This window comes from Monodelphis domestica, chromosome 3 (genome assembly GCF_027887165.1).
Source record: "Monodelphis domestica isolate mMonDom1 chromosome 3, mMonDom1.pri, whole genome shotgun sequence".
NCBI lineage: Eukaryota > Metazoa > Chordata > Mammalia > Didelphimorphia > Didelphidae > Monodelphis > Monodelphis domestica.
In genome coordinates, this window is record NC_077229.1 from 79,117,169 (window position 1) to 79,137,775 (window position 20,607).

Sequence of the window (20,607 nt, forward strand, 5' to 3'; positions counted from 1 at the left end):
TAAAAAAATGTTTGTACATATAATTGGGGGAAAATAAAATATCATTTCCAAAAAAACATACACAAAAGAAACAAAAAAAAAGTTTTAGAAAGACAGAGATTACATTTGTTACTGCACTTATTTTTTTTTTTAACCCCTACCTTCTGTCTTGGAATCGATACTGTGTATTGGCTCCAAGGCAGAAGAGTGGTATGGGTTAGGCAATAGGGGTCAAGTGACTTGCCCAGGGTCACACAGCTGGGAAATGTCTGAGGCCAGATTTGAACCTAGGACCTCCTTTCTCTAGGCCTGGCTCTCAATCTACTGAGCTACCCAGTTGCCCCCTGTTACTGCACTTAATGAATTTAAAATAAACTTTAAAAAAATAAATTTTTTTTGTTTTCTGCATATTAAAATGTTTGTTGATAACTATTAAGTTTGAAAAAATTTTTACCAAAGAAATATGTTGTTATTTATTTTGTTTTATTTGCGTTATGCAAAACACACTTCCATATGGGTCATTGTTGGAAAAGCAAAATCATACATTCCCCAAACCCCAAAATAAAACAATAAATACACTGATATGAAAGGTAATATGCTTTGATCTGCATCCATCCATATTGTAATTTATTTATTGTTGTTTGGATCGCCAAAATCTTGATTTTCTTCAGAGACTGGTATTTCAAGGTTCTGAAACGTGGGCAATCAAGAAAAACATTGGAATAGGTCAATGGATCTGTGATCTCATCTATGGGGTAGACTCCTACAAGTGTGAAAAGAGAATTCTTCATTCCCTTTGCCTAGTCTGAGTTCACACTTGTGAAAGGGAATCCTTTATTCCCTTTGCCTATTTTGAGCTAACACACCTTTTGATTGAATGGACAACAGCTTGAACTAGGTGGAGGAGCTGCAAACCACTTAGTGAATTCACACCCTCCCTAGTGCTAGAGGAGAAGCAGCAAGATAAACTCAATCAGTTAGAAACTTGCTAAGAATTCACAAGAAAGTTCCCACCCTCAAAAACTCAAATCATAGAAACTGTGAATCTTGGGGCAGTGCTAGACAATCTGGAAGCTGTGATTGGCCCCCGTGAAGAGGGGAGGAGACAAGAAGCCACTATAAAAGGCCCTGAATAGCTGAGGCTAGGAGAGTGGACTCCAAGAAGAGAGTCACTCCAAGAAGGAAGTCAGCTTCAAGAAGATCAGCTCAAAGAAGAAAGTTGGCCTCAGGAGTCATCTTCAACTCAAGTCATTTTCTTGACCTGTCTCTTGAAGGGAACTTGGGTGAATTTTCCCTTCCTGTCTTCTGGAGAGAGTTTAATTCCAGTCAAAAGTTAACAAGTCCTGGTTGAGCCAAGCACTGGAACAGTATTTAGTTAGATAGAATAATGTCTTCTCTACCCTTTTGTATTTCTCTATTTTCCCTCTTTCCACTTCTTTTATAAATAAAAGATTTATAATTTTCATATATTTAGCCAAACTATTAATTTTAACACTTACACAAGACCGTTTGCAACCCTGTGCAATTCTCATCTACAACATGGGATGCCATTCAAAGCATGGAAGCCTTTTGTGAATCCTCTTGACATTGAGTGGATACTAATGGTGAACACAGACTGTCTAGGAATTGTCCTAGCTAAGTGAGTTTCCCTTTGCTCTCTCTCCACATAATCCTCTGATTTTGCATAATTCCTCATTTGTCACCAGCTCATAAACTTCTTGCCCTTTGGATAATACTGAATTTAAATTTAAGGTATTTTCTCCCTTTTTTATTATTAACTTAAAATTATCAATAAACTTTAGCATACAAGGGAGAACAAAAATAAAGAAGGTGCACATGTAAAACTGTTCACTTCTGTTATAAAGAAACATGGAGGAGGCAGCTGAGTGACTCAGTGGATTGAGATCTAGGCCTAGTGAGGGAAGGAATTAAGTTCAAATGTGGCCTCAGACACTTCCCAGTTGTGTGACCCTCAGCTAGTCACTTAACCCCCATTGCCTAGCCTTTACCACTCTTCTGCCTTGGAACTAATACACAGTATTGATTCTAAGAAGTAAGGTAATGTTTTCTTACTTTCAATTTTATTAATTTCTCCTTTGGTTTTCAGGATTTCCAATTTGATGTTTAATTGGAATTTTGAATTTGTTATTTTTTTCTAGTTATTTTTTTTTAGGTTTCATGCCCAATTCATCTTCTCCATATATGTTTTACTGATGTAAACATTTAGACATTTAAATTTTTCCCCTAAGTACTGCTATTTTTTTCATTTTGTTTTATTGTTTTTTTGATGTCTTATGGAGTCATTGGCTTCCACTTTTCCAATTCTAATTTAAGGAATTTTATTCAGGGAGTTCTTCTTGTACCTCCTTTCCCATTTAGCCAATTATACTTTTAAGGATATTCTTCTCTTGAATAAATATTTACACCTCTTTCACCTTAAGTTAATTCTATTTTTAAGATGTTTTCTTCATTATTTTTGGGGTTCTTTTACCAAGCTGTTCATTCTCTTTCCATCATTTTTTCCTATCACTCATTTAACAATTTTTTCTCCACCATTCTTATTTGATTTTTTAAAAAATTCTTTTTGAGCCTTTCTAGGAATTCTTTTAGGTTTGTGGCTAATTCACATTTTTCTTTGAAGTTTTGTATGTAGCTATTATTGTCTTCTGAGCTTGTGTCTTGATCTTCCCTTTCACCTTAGTAATTTTCTATGGTCAAATTCTTCTTTAGTTATTTGGTCATTTTCCCAGTCTTTTTCTTGATTTATAAACTTTATGATAAAGTTGGGCTCTGCTCTTTAGGTGAAGGGAACACTGTTCAAAGCTTCAGGTTTTTAAATTTATTTTATTTTATTAATTTTTGGGGGCCCCTCCTCATTTTATTATTTTTTGCAGACTTTCTTAGCTGCTGTTTTCAGAACTAACTCTATGTGTCTGTAGATTTTTTGTTCTTCCAAGGTGGTATAATTTAAGTAGAAACTCTATATAGGTGACGGAGTCCTGCACTGTGGTCCATCAAAGAATCCTCTTTAATCTCCTTCTAACCAATTGTCCAACCCCCTACCATCTGTGGATTGAGAGTTCCGGAAGCTGCTGCTGCCCCTGATGGATTGACTCCAAGGCCTACTGCTGGCACCCCAGATCAGACTGCACTTTGTGATCTGTCTGACTTCCACCCTTGCTAAGACAGTCCTTTCCTGCCTACCTTCTAAGATGGAAAATTGTTTCACCCCAAACTTTTGTTGGCTCCAGAATTCAATTTGAGCTATTATTGTAATTATTATATATATAATTGTATTATTGTTCAGAGGATAATTTGGGAGAATTCAGATGAATATCTGCCTTTTATCGACCATTTTGGGTCTGCCTCCTGTGTAATTAGAATCTTTTACCTTAAAAACTACAATTCCCAACACTCCACTCTCCTCACCTTCCATGCTAACTTAGGGAAGATATAAATTTGGCATAGTCCCACCTCTTCTCTTCTGGGCTTTTTTTTTTTAAACCCTTACCTTCCATCTTGGAGTCAATATTTATTTTTTAAACCCTTACCTTCCATCTTGGAGTCAATATTTATTTTTTAAACCCTTACCTTCCATCTTGGAGTCAATATTTATTTTTTAAACCCTTACCTTCCATCTTGGAGTCAATATTTATTTTTTAAACCCTTACCTTCCATCTTGGAGTCAATATTTATTTTTTAAACCCTTACCTTCCATCTTGGAGTCAATACTGGGGATTGGCTCCAAGGCAGAAGAGTGGTAAGGGCTAGGCAATGGGGGTCAAGTGACTTGCCTAGGGTCACACAGCTGGGAAGTGTCTGAGGCCAGATTTGAACCCAGGACCTCCTGTCTCTAGGCCTGTCTCTCAATCCATTGAGCCACCCAGCTGCCCCCTGGGCTTTTTTAAACAGGCAAGGAGAACATAGTCACATGGTCTTAATTTTGTTAAATAATTAGGTTTTTTAACTTCTATTTCCTTTTTATTCCTTCTACTTCAAGTGATTATTAATAAACTTCATAAAATTGATACTTGGAGTTGGTGAATATTAATTTAAGTCCTACACCCTCAAGCTTGGGATAAGTAAAAGAATGATAGTCCAATCTCCTGTCCTCCTTTTCTGGGCCTACCTCACTGTCTATTCAAGATAGACAAGTCTTATTGGTTATTCATCCAACTGTATGTTGTCTTATACATAATAAGCATTTTTCATCTACTTTGTTCAGGCATGGGAGTCAGGCAGTAAAAAGCCCAAAGGTAGAGGATCGAATGTTTTTATGCACCTGGTCAGTGTCACAGGGTCCTAGTGAGGGAGGAGGAGGAATAAGGAGCAAACAGGCCGGAAAGAGAGGGAATGACCAGGTTTGGAAGGACTTTAAAAGCCAAGCAGCTGCCCTGATGGAGGTTGAAGAGTTCAGGATTTTACTCTCCAATCAGAGGGACAGAAGGTATTTATTTAGTGTGAGTACCAAGTCTGCTAGGATTTCCGGAGAATGAGGTTCCTAGAGGGATGGTGGAAAAGCAAAGCCCCAAATAAGTATGGCTTAGGTGGGAAAAATGATCACTTGTTATATTTTCCAAGGTCTTCAATCATACAACAAGTATACAGCAAGAAGTAAGGAGAGAAGAGCATTGACAGTTTCTTCTTGGTTTTGGCTCAGAAAAGGAGAACTAGGGGGCAGCTGGGTGGCTCAGTGGATTGAGAGTCAGGCCTAGAGATGGGAGGTCCTGGGTTCAAATCTGGCCTCAGACACTTCCCAGCTGTGTGACCCTGGGCAAGTCACTTGATCCCCATTGTCTAGCCCTTACCACTCTTCAACACCACAGTATTGACTCCAAGATGGAAGGTAAGGGGGTTAAAAAAAAGAAAAAAGAAAAGGAGAACCATATAGCCAAATAAAACATAGAGAACATTACCAAAAAAATTAAATAATTTTGATTAAATTCAAAAGTTTTTGTACAAATAAAATCAATACAACCAAGATTAGAAAGGAAACAACAAATTTTGGGGGAAATCTTATAGTATTTCTGACAGAAGACTCATCTTTCAAATATATAAAGAACTCAATCAAATTTATAAGAACATGAAGCATTCCCCAATCAAAAAATGATCAAAGGATATAAACAGATAATTTTCAGAGGGAGAAATTAAAACTATTCATAGTTATATGAAAAAATGCTCCAAATCACTACTGATTAGAGAAATGCAAACTAAAACATCTTTGAGATAACTAACACCTACTAGATTCTCTAATATGACCAAAAAGGAAAATGATCAATTTTGGAGAGAATATAAAAAAATTGGGACACTAATACATTGTTGGTGGAACTGTGAACTTATATAACCTTTCTGGAGAACAATATGGAACCATGCTCATAGGGCCCACAAAACTGTTTATACCTTTTGACCCAGCAATACCACTACTGGGTCTATATCTCAAAGACATCAGAGAGAAGGGAAAAGAATCTCCCTGAACCGAAATATTTTTAGTAGTTCTTTTTGTGGTAATAAGGAATTGGAAACTGAAGGGTTATCCATCGTTTGGAGAATCGCTGAATAATAAATAATAAAATAAAAATAATAAAAAGTGGTATATGGTTGTAACAGAATACTATTGCACAATTAGAAACAACAAACAGGATGAGTTCAGAAATCCTGCAAAGAATTATATGAAGTGATTTAAAGGGGGGGGGGGGAGAGGGAAGAAAAGAAAATGATCTTTGTTTCCAATGAATAATGTTTGGAAAGGACCAAATAAAGCAATGTTAAAAAAAAATAAATTAAATAAAAAAATTAAATTAAATTTTAAAAAATTGAAGTGATTTAAAGTGAAGTGAGCAGAACCAGGAGAGCAATGTATACAATAACAGAAATATTATATACTGATCAACTGTGAAGGTCTAAACCATTACCAACAAAGCAAGTCTCCAAGATAACCACAAAGGCCTCATGATGAAAACATTATCCACAGCCAAAGAAGGAACTGTTGGAATCTTTCGCCACATTTCCTTCTTGAGATTTCTGTGATATGTGTCTTCTCCCATGACATGAACAATCTGGAAATATGCATTACATGAAAGTATGGCTATAAACCTAGAGCAGACTCTTCCCCACCTTGAGAAGGGGAGGAGGGGAAGAAGGGCCACAACTTAAGTTCCAAAATGCCAAAAATTGATTCTACGTGTAACTAAAATAAAAAAAGAAATTGGGGGGGAAAAAAGAAAAAGAGAACTAAGGAGAAGTTAGGTAGCATAGTGGATAGAGCATCAGACTTGGAATCTGGAGGACTTGTGCTCAAATCTGGCCTCAGACACTTCCTGGCTGTGTGACCCTGGGCAAGTCACTTGACCCCCATTGCTAGCCCTTACCCTTCTTCTGCCTTGGAGCCAATACACAGTCTTAATTCTAAGACAGATAGTGAGGGTTAAAAAAAAAAAGTGTTAGCAAGTTTAGTAACTGATTAGATTTTCAGGAGGACAGAGAGTGAGGAGTCGGGGATAACACAGAGGTTATGTGCCTAAAATACTGGAAGAATAGAGATAAGGAAGTTTGGGGGCAGCTAGGTAGCTCAGTGGATTAAAGCATTAGTCCTGGAGTTGGAAGGAGCAGGGTTCAAATCCAGCCTCAAAAACTTCCTAGATGTGTGACCCTGGCCAAATCACTTAACTCCTAATGCCTAGCCTTTGCTGCCCTTCTGTCTTCAAATTGATTCTAAGACAGAAAGTAAGAGTTGAAAAGAAAATAAATAGCGAGGTTTGGAAGAGAAGATATTGGGGAAGGAAACGTAAATTCATTTTTGTCCATGTTGAGTTTGAGATGTTTTCTAGATATCCGGTTTGAAATATCCAGTAGACAGGTGGTAATATAGGATTTGAGTTCAAATTCAGCCCCAGACACTTAACTAGCAGTGTGACCCTGGTCAAGTCATTTAACTCTATCTGCCTCAGTTCCTTTGTCTGTAAAATGAGCTAGAGAAGGAAAAGACAAACTATTCCAGGATCTCTGCCAAGAAAACCCTAAATGGGATTACAAAGAGTTGGACTTGCCTGAAAAACCTGAACAAAATACAGGACTGTAATTCAGGGTCAGACTGGGCTGGATACATTGACCTTTGAGTCATCTGCATAGAGATGATTAAAGCCATGGGAGCTGATGAGATCACCTTTGAGGGATAGAACAGAGATGGTATATTAAAAAAAAAAAAGGGCTCAGAACCGAGCCTTGGGGAAACACCCAAAGTTTAATGACCTTATATGGATGATAAGCCAGCAAGCACAGAGAAGAGAGGAAGTTTGGGGAAAGGAAGGATTTACTTAGCATCTCCTATGGGACAGGCACTGTGCTAAATGATTTACAAAATTATTTTATTTTTCTTAAACCTGAGATAGGCACTGTTAATTTTATTTTAATTTAATTTAAACCTGAGATGGATGCTATTATTATCCCTATTTCATAGTGGAGGTAACTGAGGCAAACAGAAGTGAAGTGACTTGCCCAGGGTCACACAGCTAGTAAAATGTCTGAGGCTGGATTGGAATTCAGATTTTCTTGACTCCTGGCCAGTGCTTCTTCTTCTTCTTTTTTAAACCCTTACCTTCCATCTTGGAGTCAATACTGGGGATTGGCTCCAAGGCAGAAGAGTGGTAAGGGCTAGGCAATGGGGGTCAAGTGACTTGCCCAGGGTCACACCGCTGGGAAGTGTCTGAGGCCACATTTGAACCCAGGACCTCCCGTCTCTAGGCCTGACTCTCAATCCACTGAGCTACCCAGCTGCCCTCCAGTACTTCTTTTTCAAGGAGCTCTCTGGGCTCTTTTGCTCTTACTTTTCAACCTTTTAAAATTAGACCTCATCGCCTCTTCTCTCTAAAGACGCTGGGGATCTTTTCATTGCATCCGTCATTGTAGAGAAGCAGCCTTCCTTCCTGACTGCCACCAACCCCAACCACTATCACTGGTCAGGTAAACTCAAGAGCCCTGAGAATGGCAGCAGCAGCCTGGGGCTGCTGACCCTGCTCTTAGCCCATCCTCTCAAGCCATTGCCCTAGGATGATGGCTGGAGAACCTGCCTTCCATGGAGATTCAGCCTGACGTCTGCTCCTGTAGCTACTAGAGCCCCATATCCTTAGCAGCCACAGCAACTGAAAATCTAGAAAAGAAGGTTCTTTCTACCAAAGCCCTCAACATCAGAGACTGATAGGGTTTTATCAGCAAAAAATGTTTTTAAATGTTAATTTAATTATTAATCACATTTTATTATATTTCTATTAATCTTATAATTATTATACAATTATTCTAATTATTGTATAATATTAATATAGTAATTATTATTCTATTAGGTTAATTTGCAGCTGTACCCTAAGGACCACAGGACTCTTCCATCTGTCTTGTAGCTGAGGTCTCCCATAGGTTCAGTCTCCCCAGTTAGAACATGGGGTCCTAGAGTGTAATAATTAAAAATGGGCTTCACAAATATAAGAATTTCTTTTTTTTAATTATTGTGGTCACTATTTATAAAAAATAATTAACTTGAGTCAAAATGACTGTTAGCAGCTTTTATTTACAGCAAGGTAGAGATATTAAAGTGGGAAATATAGGAAAGAGGTAGAAAAAATTGCCTAGCTACAAATATCCTAAGTCCTAATTCTAGTGCCTCCAGACCATGAATGTGAATCTGAAAGCAAATCTCACCAGAATCCAAGGTCCTAATCAGGAAGCTGAAATCCGAAGAGCCAGGAGATGCTGAAAACTGCCGAGACCCTTCAGTGCCCACGAGACCAAGGCTGCCAAGAGTCTTCACCAGAGCTCACACTGAAGAGAGTATCCCACCAAAGCGCCAACCAAGAGAGAGAGTCCTCAATGAAAAGCCAAGGAAGGAATAAACTCTTCTCCTTGGTCTTGCTTTTTATAGTCCTTTTCCCAAGTCACTTCCTATCTCTTTCCCACTTCACGGGAACCAATCACAGCCTCCCAATTTGCCTAACACTGCCCAAGGACAGTGCTTGTGGCCTTTGGGTGAACTTTTTTTTTTCTAGTAAGTGACTTGTGAACTCTCTTAGTGAATTACTAAGTATTAAGTAGGGGTACTTTTAGTTCTTGATTGATTAACTCAAAATAGAAAAAAAATCCTTTCAAGGGAATAGAAACTCTCTTACTTTTCTGTCCTGTACCCCTATCACAGTGATGTTTCATCTATCTTTTCTCACACATGGGCTGCCAAAAATCTGTATCAAGTTTGAGTCCTCTGTGGATTAGTATCCAGTCAAAACTATGATGTTTTGTTGTGTTTGACTTTTTGTGACCCTGCAGACCATTGTAGACCAATGCTGTCCATGGGGGTTTCTTGGCAAAGATACTGGAGTGGTTTGCCATTTTCTTCTCCAAAGGATAAAGGCAAACAGAGGTTAAGTGATCAGATTGCTTGCTTTCTCAATGGGTGGGAAAAGAATTTTAGGAGAGGAAAGAATTTGGAACTCAAATTTTTAAAAAAATGTAAAAATAGTTTAAAATTTTAAGCAATAAATATGTGTTATGCATATGAATGTATGTATTATATGTAAACTTAAACCTGGTAAAAACTATAGATCACAAGCCCCCACCAGTAGGTTTCCTTTTTGCTAGACAACCAGAGAATTAGTTTTGAGTGTTTGATAAGCATTATTGTTTGGTTAAAGGATATTTAGTCAAATAGTATAACAAATAAAGTGTTGAGGAAAAAAATTTTCCCCCTACACACATGTAGTATACTCTCTCATAAGTGTACTTCCAGTAGTGGGGGAGGGTGCAAGTATAGAGAACAGACTTGATGATGGAACACACATGTGGAGTACACATATCAGTCAATCAACAAGCAAGCTTATTTATTGTGTACTCTGTGCCAGTCACTGGGGATACTAAAATAGACACTGGAATTTCTTGCCCACAAAGACCTCACTTTGATCAAAGGAGACAACATTTACATCAATAAATACATAAGGAATATATACAAAATAAATTCAAGTTGACTTTGGCAGGGAAGATTCTAGGATCTTAGGGGGTTTTCCCTTTCCCCTCTCTTTCTTATTTACCTTTTCATGTTTCTCTTGATTTTTATGTTTGAATATCAAACTTTCCACTTAGTTCTGGTTTTTTCTTTACAAATACTTGGAGATCTTCTATTTTGTTGAATGCCCATACTTTCCCTTGGAAGTATATTCAGGAAAGAGTTCATATAACCGGTGATTTTTTTTAACTCTTACCTTCCCATCTTGGAATCAATAGTATTGGTTCCAAGGTAGAAGAGCGATAAGGGCTAGATAACAGGGGTTAAGACGGAAGGTGAGGGTTTAAAAAAAAAAAAGAAGTTCCATGAGGGTCAGGTGTGGAGAGAGAGTGTATTCTAGTGATGGTAGATAGCCAGCAGAGCACAGAGACAGAAGTAGTATCATTGGTGAGAAACAATGAGAAGACCAGTTTGTCTGGATCATCAAGGACACAAATGGTAGTAATGTACAAAAAGGCAGGACAGAGCTTTATGTGCCAACCAGAGGAGTTTGGGTTCTATCTGGGTGTGGTTGGCATTGAGTGAATTGTCAGTTTGGTAGCTACATATAGGAATTATTGAAGAAGGAAGAGACTTAAAGTAGGGAGACCAATAAGGAAGCTACTAGCTTGGTCCACATGAGAGATTGCTCAGGGCCTGTCATGGTTGGTCATGGGAGTAACATGAAGAGGCATGGAGGGAGCACATGTATCTAGGAAATTGTAGGAAAAAACATATGCCAAGAGCAGAGGGGGAGGGTCCCCAAACATTTATTAAGTACCAGCTGTGTACCAGGAACTAGGCTAAGTAGTGGGGATACTAATATGAAGAGGAAAGATATTCCCTGCTCTCTAGGAGCTTACATTCTAATGGGGGGGGGAGGGAAGCAGTGGATGGAATGCCAGGTATGGAGTCTGGAGGACCTGGGTTTAAATCTGGCCTCAGATACTTCTTAGATTTGTGACCCTGGCCAAGTCACCTAACTCGGATAATCCAGACCTTGTTACTCTTTTATCTTAGAATTGATTCTACAACAGAAGGTAAAAATTTAAAAACAAAAACACAATCTAATGAGGAAAGACAATGCACAACAGAAAGCTAAAAATTGAGGGTGAGACATGGCTGGTACAGGGACAAAGTGGAGAAGCTAAGAAAGTCCAAAATGAATTGCAAGAGGCAATTAAGTGGTTCACTGGAAAGAGAGCCAGGCCCAGGGATGGGAGGACCTGGGTTCAAACCTGGCTTCAGATACTTCTTAGTTGTGTGACCCTGGGAAGGTCACTTAATTCTAATTCCCTAGCCCTTACCACTCTTCTGCCTTAGAACCAATACACGGTATTGAGTCTAAGATGGAAGGGTTTGTTTTTTTCTTTTAATGATTTAAGAGTTCTAAATTTAAATTTAATCATTTGAAATTATCTAAAGGTTGTTTTCTAATATGCAGCTCAGTGAGAAAGAAGGAGATCCTTGAGATGTCAGCTTTCTTAAAGGGAGGAGTGAATGACCTTACTCTCCAATCAGAGGGGTAGAAGTTCCAGACGGGGTAACAAGGCTGATTGGATCTAATAAGGTGAGATTTCCCAAGGACCAGTTTACTGGAGGAATAGTGGAGAAACTTAAGAAGTCCAAAATGAGTACTTTCCCAGAAGTCCCACCGGAACAGCTGTGCAGGGATAAAAGGGCAGCTCCTAGCTTCAGGGCCTCTGATGACCAGAGGTAAGGAATGTCCTTATGTTGTTCTCAACTGAGTGCAGAACCTCTCTTCTCTTCGAGTGTGTCATTTCTCCCCAATATGTCTTCTCTGGATTTCCCTCTGCTCTGGACTTGTACGTTTCAGCTCTCCAGGGCCATCTGCTGGACAGATTTGCTCACATTCAGCAACTCTAACGTCATTCTCTGGCAAAAATAGACTGATAGCCCCCTCCATTGATAGTCAAGGCCATAAGCCACTCCACTTAGCTAGAAGTCCCAGACAAAAGCTGGACAGAGTGTCGCTGGGTTAAGATTAAGTCTATTCTTTTGACCGCCAGTGTCTAGGGCTGATTCAAAGTCCATTCCTCATAGATCTCTGAGTTAGAGCTGGAACGTTCCTTAGAGTTCCCATTTAACCCCTAATGGGAGCCCCAGACCCATTTTGTGGGCTCGGCACACTCTATTTAGTGGGAGTAGAGAAGGGTCATTCGTGATGGGGATAATAAAAGCCACTTTAGTCATCAAATCTTCCTTGAGTTACACGCAAATGAAACTCAATAAAGACAAAGCTCAGTGAAGAAGGTAAAGTCACTGTCTGCTTAAAACAAAACAAAAAACCGCCTTACTTTCTGTTTTAGAATCTAGTCCCTTCCAAAGCAGAACTGGGTAATTTGAGTTTAAGTGACTCACCCAGCATCACACAGCTAGGAAGTATCTGAGGTCACATCCGAACCCAGAAGCTCCCAGCTGCAGGCCTGGCTCTATCCACCAAGCCACCTAGTTGCCCCCAAGTCATCGTCTCTTACCAACCCATGTTCTTGCCATTTTTACGTGTCTCTATTAGCAAGAACAGCATGACTTGTTTTGTTTTTGTTCTTGTTCTTGTTCTTGTTTTTGTTCTTGTTCTTGTTTTTGTTTTTGTTTTTGTTTTTGTTTTTGTTTTTGTTTTCGTAAAGAGGCCAGGGTAAAATTTCCCCAAGTCCAAGAATCCAAGAATATGATGAGAACTGTCAGAGAGCAGCTTGGAACTACTGAAAATTCCTAAGCCATTTTCTCAACGTGATCAGCCTTTCCTCCTACTCATTTCTGAATACAGCTCATTACCCATCACTAGCAACTCTCAAAGTCTCAAATAAAAAAAAAAAAAATATATATATATATATATATATATGTGCTCGTGGCCTTAGAGGCCCTGAACTGGTTCAGTTTATTTAATAAATCAAATGGAGAAAATAGTGACACTAAGAACCACTGCCAAGGAGGGGGTTCAGAAGGGCCATCCACAGGCACAGAACACGGCATAGAGTGTGAGATTTTTTAAAAATGTATTGAAAAGCTTTTGATAAGTTTTACCCAAACTCTTATGCTATCAGGGCAATCCCAGAAGGATCACCAGGAAGATCTCACCGTGGGGTTTATCACACCACTCTCCATTTTGATTCTGCATGGGACATCCTCAGTAACAATGGCAAACAATTTGGGAAATTCTCCCTTTAGAGTATCTCACTTAATACTATCATCAGCATTTGTATAGTGCTTTAGAGGCTGGCAAAGTGCTTTAAAAATATCTCATATGGGGGGCAGCTGGGTAGCTCAGTGGACTGAGAATCAGGCCTAGAGACAGAAGGTCCTAGGTTCAAATCTGGCCTCAGACACTTCCCAGCTGTGTGACCCTGGGCAAGTCACTTCACCCCCATTGCCTAGCCCTTACCACCCTTCTGCCTTGGAACTGATACACAGTATTGATTCCAAGACAGAAGGTGAGGGTTTAAAAAATTTTTTTTAAATATCTCATTTTATCTTCACAATAGTCCTGGCAGGGAGGGGATTGCTATTATTATTACTGTTTGGCAGATGAGAAAACCAAGACAAAGTTCAGTAACTTCCCTAGGGTTGCCTAGCTAGATAAGTGTCTGAGACCCAGGTCAAACTCAGGTCTTCTCCTTTGCTCTAACCCTTGTGCTACCCAACACTAAATATCAAGAGGTCCTTGACAAATCTGGCCTCGGATACTCCTGTCTGTGTGGCCCTGGGCAAGTCACTTCACCTCCATTGCCTAGCTCTTGATATTAAAGGGTAAGCTAGGTGGCTTAATGGATAGAGAAAGTCAAACCTGGAGATGAGCTAATCCGTTGTGGATGTGAATCCCATCTTTATCCTGTTTCCTGGCATGTAGAAGGCATTCAATAAATATTTATTGAATGACTAACCCTGTATCTTCCTCTTGTCTTAGTTTTTTGTTGTTCAGTTGTTTTCCAGTGGTGTCTGACTCTTTGTTACTCTCTTTTGGGGTTTTCTTGGAAAAGATATTGAAGTAGTTTGCTATTTCCTTCTCCAGCTTGTTTTACAGATGAGAAGACTGGAGCAAACAAGGTTAAGTGACTTACCCAGGGTGACACAGGTAGGAAGTGTCTGAGACCAGATTGGAACTCAAAAAGATGAATCTTCCCGACTCTAGGTCCAGCGCTCTATCTGCTAGCAGTGCCTTATAAATGAGTTTATACTCTAAATTGGTGTTTCTCTTGATTTTCATGTTTTTCTATTTGTTGAAGATACCGTGTAGTTATTTCTAGATTCTTTTGGCCTCTTTGTTGTGGTGAATGCTTTACACAATGGAAACATGCGGGAAATGGAGATGGTTGTGATCAATGTCTTTGCCTGTTTCCATTTCCCATTTTTCACCATCAGTAGTTTCTTTGAATAGTTCAGTTGGGAACTATAATAATTGCTGGACATATATTTCTTCTTATCTTTATCCTTTCAATTGGCATTGATTTTGGTTTTTGTTCTAGCCTAGGTCATAACCTATCTGCACATAGACATCAGATTCTTTTACAATCAGTATTCATCCATAAGTGGTCAGTTCTTTTCCATTAAAATCTGATCTAGAAGGCAGATGGTGAAAAATGGGAAATGGAAACAGGCAAAGACATTGATCACAACTATCTCCATTTCCCACATGTTTCCATTGTGTAAAGCATTCACCACAACAAAGAGGCCAAAAGAATCTAGAAATAACTACACGGTATCTTCAACAAATAGAAAAACATGAAAATCAAGAGAAACACCAATTTAGAGTATAAACTCATTTATAAGGCACTGCTAGCAGATAGAGCGTTGGACCTAGAGTCGGGAAGATTCATCTTTATGAGTTCCAATCTGGCCTCAAACACTTCCTGGGCAAGTCACTTAACCCCCATTGCCTAGCCCTTCTGCCTTGGAACCAGTACACAGGATTGATTTCAAGATGGAAGGTAAGGGGTTAAAAAAAAAAAAAGATCTGGTCCAGGTGGGGCATCTAGGTAGAGCAATGGATTAGCAAACAGGAACTCCCAGGGTGGTTGTAACAATTAAATGCAGTAATATGTGAATGCTGGTTATTCTTATTCTTATTGTTGTCGAAGCATGTGTTCTGGCTTCGATGAGGCTGAGTCACTGGCCGCCTCTTTTGTTTTGCATTGCCCCATCGGGGCTGGAGATATACATTTCTGGCCTTTGGACACAAGCGTGTGAATTGGAGAGGCTGCAGTTCCTGGGGCCCCCAGTCAAGCTGTCTGGCAGCAGAAGGAATTTGTGCGTCAGAAGGGATGACCACCAGCGCAGGAATGAGTCCAGCCCCTTGGCCTGGCTTCCCAGAAGGCAAGGACCAGGTCAGAATTATTTGGGCCGTGCAGAACGGAGGTGAAATGGGAAATGGCTATTCAGTAGATGGGAAAACAGTTTGGTGTTCTGATGGTTAAGTTTCCGCATCCTGGTAGAGTATAACAGAAGTTCTGCTATTACTGCTGCTGGTTAACGTTTTTCTGTCAACACGTTTCTAGGCCTTATGTGTGTTGAGTATTTCTTTTGTGTAAAAAAATGAATGTGAGTTTTTTTATTCTACATGGGATCTGTCTTCTGTCACAGCCTGGGCAATATGGAAATATGTACTGCACTAAAACACTGCTATAAGCTGTATCCGACTATCTACCTCCTCGGAGGGAGAGAGAACATCCGAATCCTAAAACGTCAGAAAACAATTGTCAAAATTTGTTTCTACACGTAACTGAAATAATGAATTCTTTAAAAAAAAAAAAGAGGGAAAAAAGAGGAAGGAATAGCTGTTCTATACCTGGGGGAAAAAAAAGAAGAAAATATCCATTCGTATTGCAAGTAGCTACAAAGCACGATGGCGATGATTGCTTTCAGGGACCCTAATTTTCTCATTTGTAAAATGAGGCAGTCTTAAAATTCTATGATCTTTTCAAAATAATACCCTGCTATCATCGACTCTTTTTGTTCCTTAAGATGTTAAGGGTCACTGATGAAAATACAATTTAAAATAAAAGAGAATGGAGGGGGAAAAAAAACCCCAGTTGTACCATTAGTGTATAGAGAACTGACCTTGGAATCAGGAAGACTTGGTTCATTTTCCACCCCTGTCACATCCTAGCTACGTGACCCTGGGGACATCACTTAACCCGTTAGGGCCCGACACAACTCTCGGAGATAATGAGTTGCAGAATAGAGAAAACCTCCACCCAGAGCTCTCTCTCCTAATGAAATCAGAAGTATAACCCCCCCCCCCAAGAAAAATAACAAGGTTTGTGCCAGCTAAAACTCAAATATTTTCTCAGGAGTATACAAGAGGAAGCAAGCTGACTTTTGTAAACCAAATAGGGAGAAGTCATATTGGGTTCTGATAGCAGAACTACGTGGCTCGGAGGTAGATTGCTGGGCCTGGAGTCAGGAAGACTCATCTTCATGAGTTCAAATTTGACTAGCTCATGACCCTGGGCAAATTACTTGACCCTGATTGCCTCAGTTTTGTCATCTGTAAAATGAACTGGAAAATAAAATTATAAACCATTCCAATATCTTTTCTAGTATAAAAATGGAGATTTGAACCCCAGACTTCAATTCCCAGAAATCCTTGGTATTTCCCAGAATTCCCTATAATCTCACCTGAGTCTCCACCTAGGCGAGATCACAATTGGTATTTAACTGGCAGTAGCACCTACCTCACGCACTTCCTTCCATTGCAATGATGTAGTAAGTAAGCTTTGAACGGGCTAATCAGCCCTGAGCACAAACGTGGTTATTATTTTGTATCCTTGATTTCTAATACTCCTTAATAAACCTCATAAAATATAGAGAACTAATTTAATTTTTACACCAGTAAAGCTCGAAGCATCACATCTGACGGAAACAACTGAACAACAAGAATTAAAACTGCTGCTGAGGCCTGGGATTTGGGCCATTGAGTCTACTCCTTTTCCACTAAGGGACCCCTCAATTCTGGACTCAAAATGCTATCTAGGCACGAGGTTCACCATAGAGGAGTCTGACTACTTAGAGGACAGGCTGGACTCCTTTTCTCACATTCTTTGGCTTATGTCTCCCATCCTGGTACCCTGGGAAAAGGGGCTTAAGGCTTAGATTTCTCTTCCTATCTAGTGACTCCCCCAAAAGGGAGAGTAGAAAGGCATTTGCTGTACAGTGTAAATCAGGTATGGGACAGATATTTATTTTCTACACACAAAAGAAATGCTAAAACACACAGACAAGCTTTACCGACAAGACTTCAGCAATCAGAGATTTATAACCAATTCCTTCTGTTGCAGTCTGCCAGGAGGATGGGTCATGATGATCAAAGCACAAAGGAACCCCTACCAAATAGACACTGCATATTTCACTTCAGCTCATCAATAGTCCATCCATGGCAGATGGCAGATTCTCTCCTAGAAAGCTAGGGATTGGGTTCATTCTCCTACTGGTGAATGGCTTCTCCAATAAATGCAGGTGTAGTTTTCAGGAAATTCTCTCCCTGCCACCAATTGCCTTGAGTCTCAGTTTCCTCATATAGAGAAGGAGGATTTTCATATTTTCATTTCCTTTATCACAGAATTGTTTTGAGTAATGAACGTTGTAGACCATTATATAAATGTGAGTTATTGTTACTATTGTTATCACTTGGTCTAGGGCTCCTGTCCATCATTCACATATTTCCACCATAAGTCCTTTATGCCAATCAATACTCAGAGTTAGCCTTCTCTCGGTTAGCCAGGAGTCGCATCTTTCTCTCCCTGCAAACCCTGTGCGATATGAGATGTCCCTCAGGGGAGAATGGGAGGTATCTCTCCCACAATTCTTGGACTAAGTGCATATTAATAATTGGAAACAAGGCATAGAGAATATTATTAAAAGTGAAATGACTGATTTTGATTACATTAAATTGAAAAAGTTTTCTACAAACAAAACCAATGCAACCAAAATGAAAAGGGAAACAAAAAAATGGGAAAAAAAGATTTTGAAGCAAGTATCTCTGACAAAGGCCTCATTTCTCAGATAGAGAGAGAACTGAGTCAAGAATACAAGGCATTGGGGAGCAGCTGGGTAGCTCAGTGGACCCTGGACAAGTCACTTAGCCCCCATTGCCTAGCCCTTACCAATATTATCCCTTGGAACCAAGACACAGTATTGATTCCAAAATAGAAGGTAAGGGTTTTATTTTTTATTTTATTTTTTTTAAACTCTTACCTTCCATCTTGGAATCAATACTGTGTCTTGGTTCCAAGTCAGAAGAGTGGATAATTCCAAGGAACTCATGATAAAAAAAAATGCCATCCACAATCAAAGAAAGAACTGTTGGTGTCTGACTACAGATCAAAACATGCCATTTTTTCACTTTATTTCCTTCACGTGTTTTTTCATTGCATGTATATGATATGTGTCTTCTTTCATGGCATGAGGGAGAGAAGAATATGAAAGTATGTACTCTATGACATCACTGGTATAACCTGTATCAGACTCTTTACTCTAGAAGGTGGAGGGGAGGGATGGATGGAGAGAATTTGAATTGCTAAATGTCAAATAACAGCTGATAAAAATTGTTTCTACATATAATTGAAAAATAAATAGCAAAAAAAAGAGAAACATTAATTGGAACTAGATATTGGAAATGGATACAGTAAGTGGAAATATATGTTATATATATAGATGTTCATCTCATTGTAATGGATGTTCCAAAACTTCCCATCTCATGCAGAAATTTTGTCTAAAGAGGAAGTGGTCTCAACTTTGCAGAAGCATTTTTGAGAGGGGGTTGACTATTTTACAAGGCAATTCATCCTACTTTTGGATGACTCTAAGCTAGTTAAAAATTTCTAAGTTGAGGGGCAGCTGCTTGGCTCTGTGAATTGAGAGTCAGGCCCAGAGATGGGAGGTCCTGGGTTCGAATATGGCCTCAGATATTTCCTAGCTGTGTGATCTTGGGCAGGTCACTTAACTCCAACTGCCTGACCTTTACCACTCTTCTGCCTTGGAACCGACACAGTATTGATTCTAAGCTAGAAGGTAAAGGTCTAAAATAACATCCCTAAATTGATCTTCATCCCTTCTACTCCCTGTCCCTAGTCCTGCCTTTTGAAACAAATGACAGTCCTTCAGATATCTGAAGACAGCGGGTGCATGTCCCTACCCATCCCAACTCCACTCCCCCACCAAAATGGAATCACCAGCTTCTACTGGATGGTGGTTGAACTAGACATTGTTTGGGAGCTCATTGTGGTTGTTTAGTCATGTCTGACTCTTCATGAGCCTGTGGACCATAGTGTACCTATGGTGTCCATTGGGTTTTCGTGGTAAAGATATTGGAGCCGTCTACCATTTCCTTCTCCAATGGATAAAGCAAACACAGGTGAAGTGACTTGGCCAAAGTCATTCAGCTAGCCTGTCTCAGAGGCCAGATTTGAAGTCCTCTTTCCACTGGTACTGGTGTGTGAGAAAGTTCATGTTCAATAGTTTTTTCAGTTGTATCCAGCTCTTTATGACCCCATTTAGGGTTTTCTTACTGAAGCTGTTTGTCAATTTCTTCTTTAGCTCATTTTACAGATGAAGAAACTGAGGCAAAATAAGTGACTTGCCCAGAGTCACATAGCTAGGAAGTGTCTGAGGTCACATTTGAACCCAGGACCTCCTGACTTCAGGCCTGACTCTCCATCCACTGTGTTACCTAGCTGCCCCCAGGATTCTTTTTACTTTACCATATTGCCTTCCTCTAATTTATTTAGATATGAGGCTATCTCTGTGTCTGAGTGGAGAGCCCATGCCTGGCATTCACGTGGGCACAGTTAATTCTGTTTAGACTTGAAATCTTATCTAATAAATATATTCACAAATTCCAATCTAACATAATGAATTTTGTTTGGTGCTGTTGCTAGGTATCATACTTCTACCTGAATATATATTTTATATACATATATGTATAAACATGTGAAGTGTGGATATGTATGTATGTGTGTATACATATATCAGCTAGGTGGCACTCAGGACTTAGAATCAGAAAGGCTCATCTTCATGAGTTCAAATGTAGTTTGAGACATTTTTTAGCTGTGTGACCCTGGACAAGTCATTTTGCTTCATTTTCCTCATCTATAAAATGAGCTGGAGAAGAAAACGACAAACTGTTCCATGATCTTTGCCAAAAAAAAAAATGGAGTCACAAAAAGTTGGGCATGATTGAAACAATTGAACAGTCATAAATATTACCTGGAATATTAATTATATTTGGATACCTGCTCAATTAAGTATCATTTTATAAAACTGGCTGAATTTTTCTTTAAAAAAAGATAGTGAACATGAATCATGTAACGCTAGAAAACCTGTGTGTAAATTTGTTACTGAACTAAAATAAAGTTTAAAAAATAAAGCCAGAAAAATGTATAACCCAGTGGAATTGCTTGCCAACTCCAGGAAGGGGGAGGGAAATAGGGAGGGAGACAACATGAATCATGTAACCTTGGAAAATTTATGTGGAAATTTGTTACCGGAATAAAATAAAGATATTTTTTTAAAAATAAAACAACAATAACAAAAAGATATTATATTTGAAATTATAGTACTACATCTGTAAGTCACCTTAACTCTTTGTGCCTCTG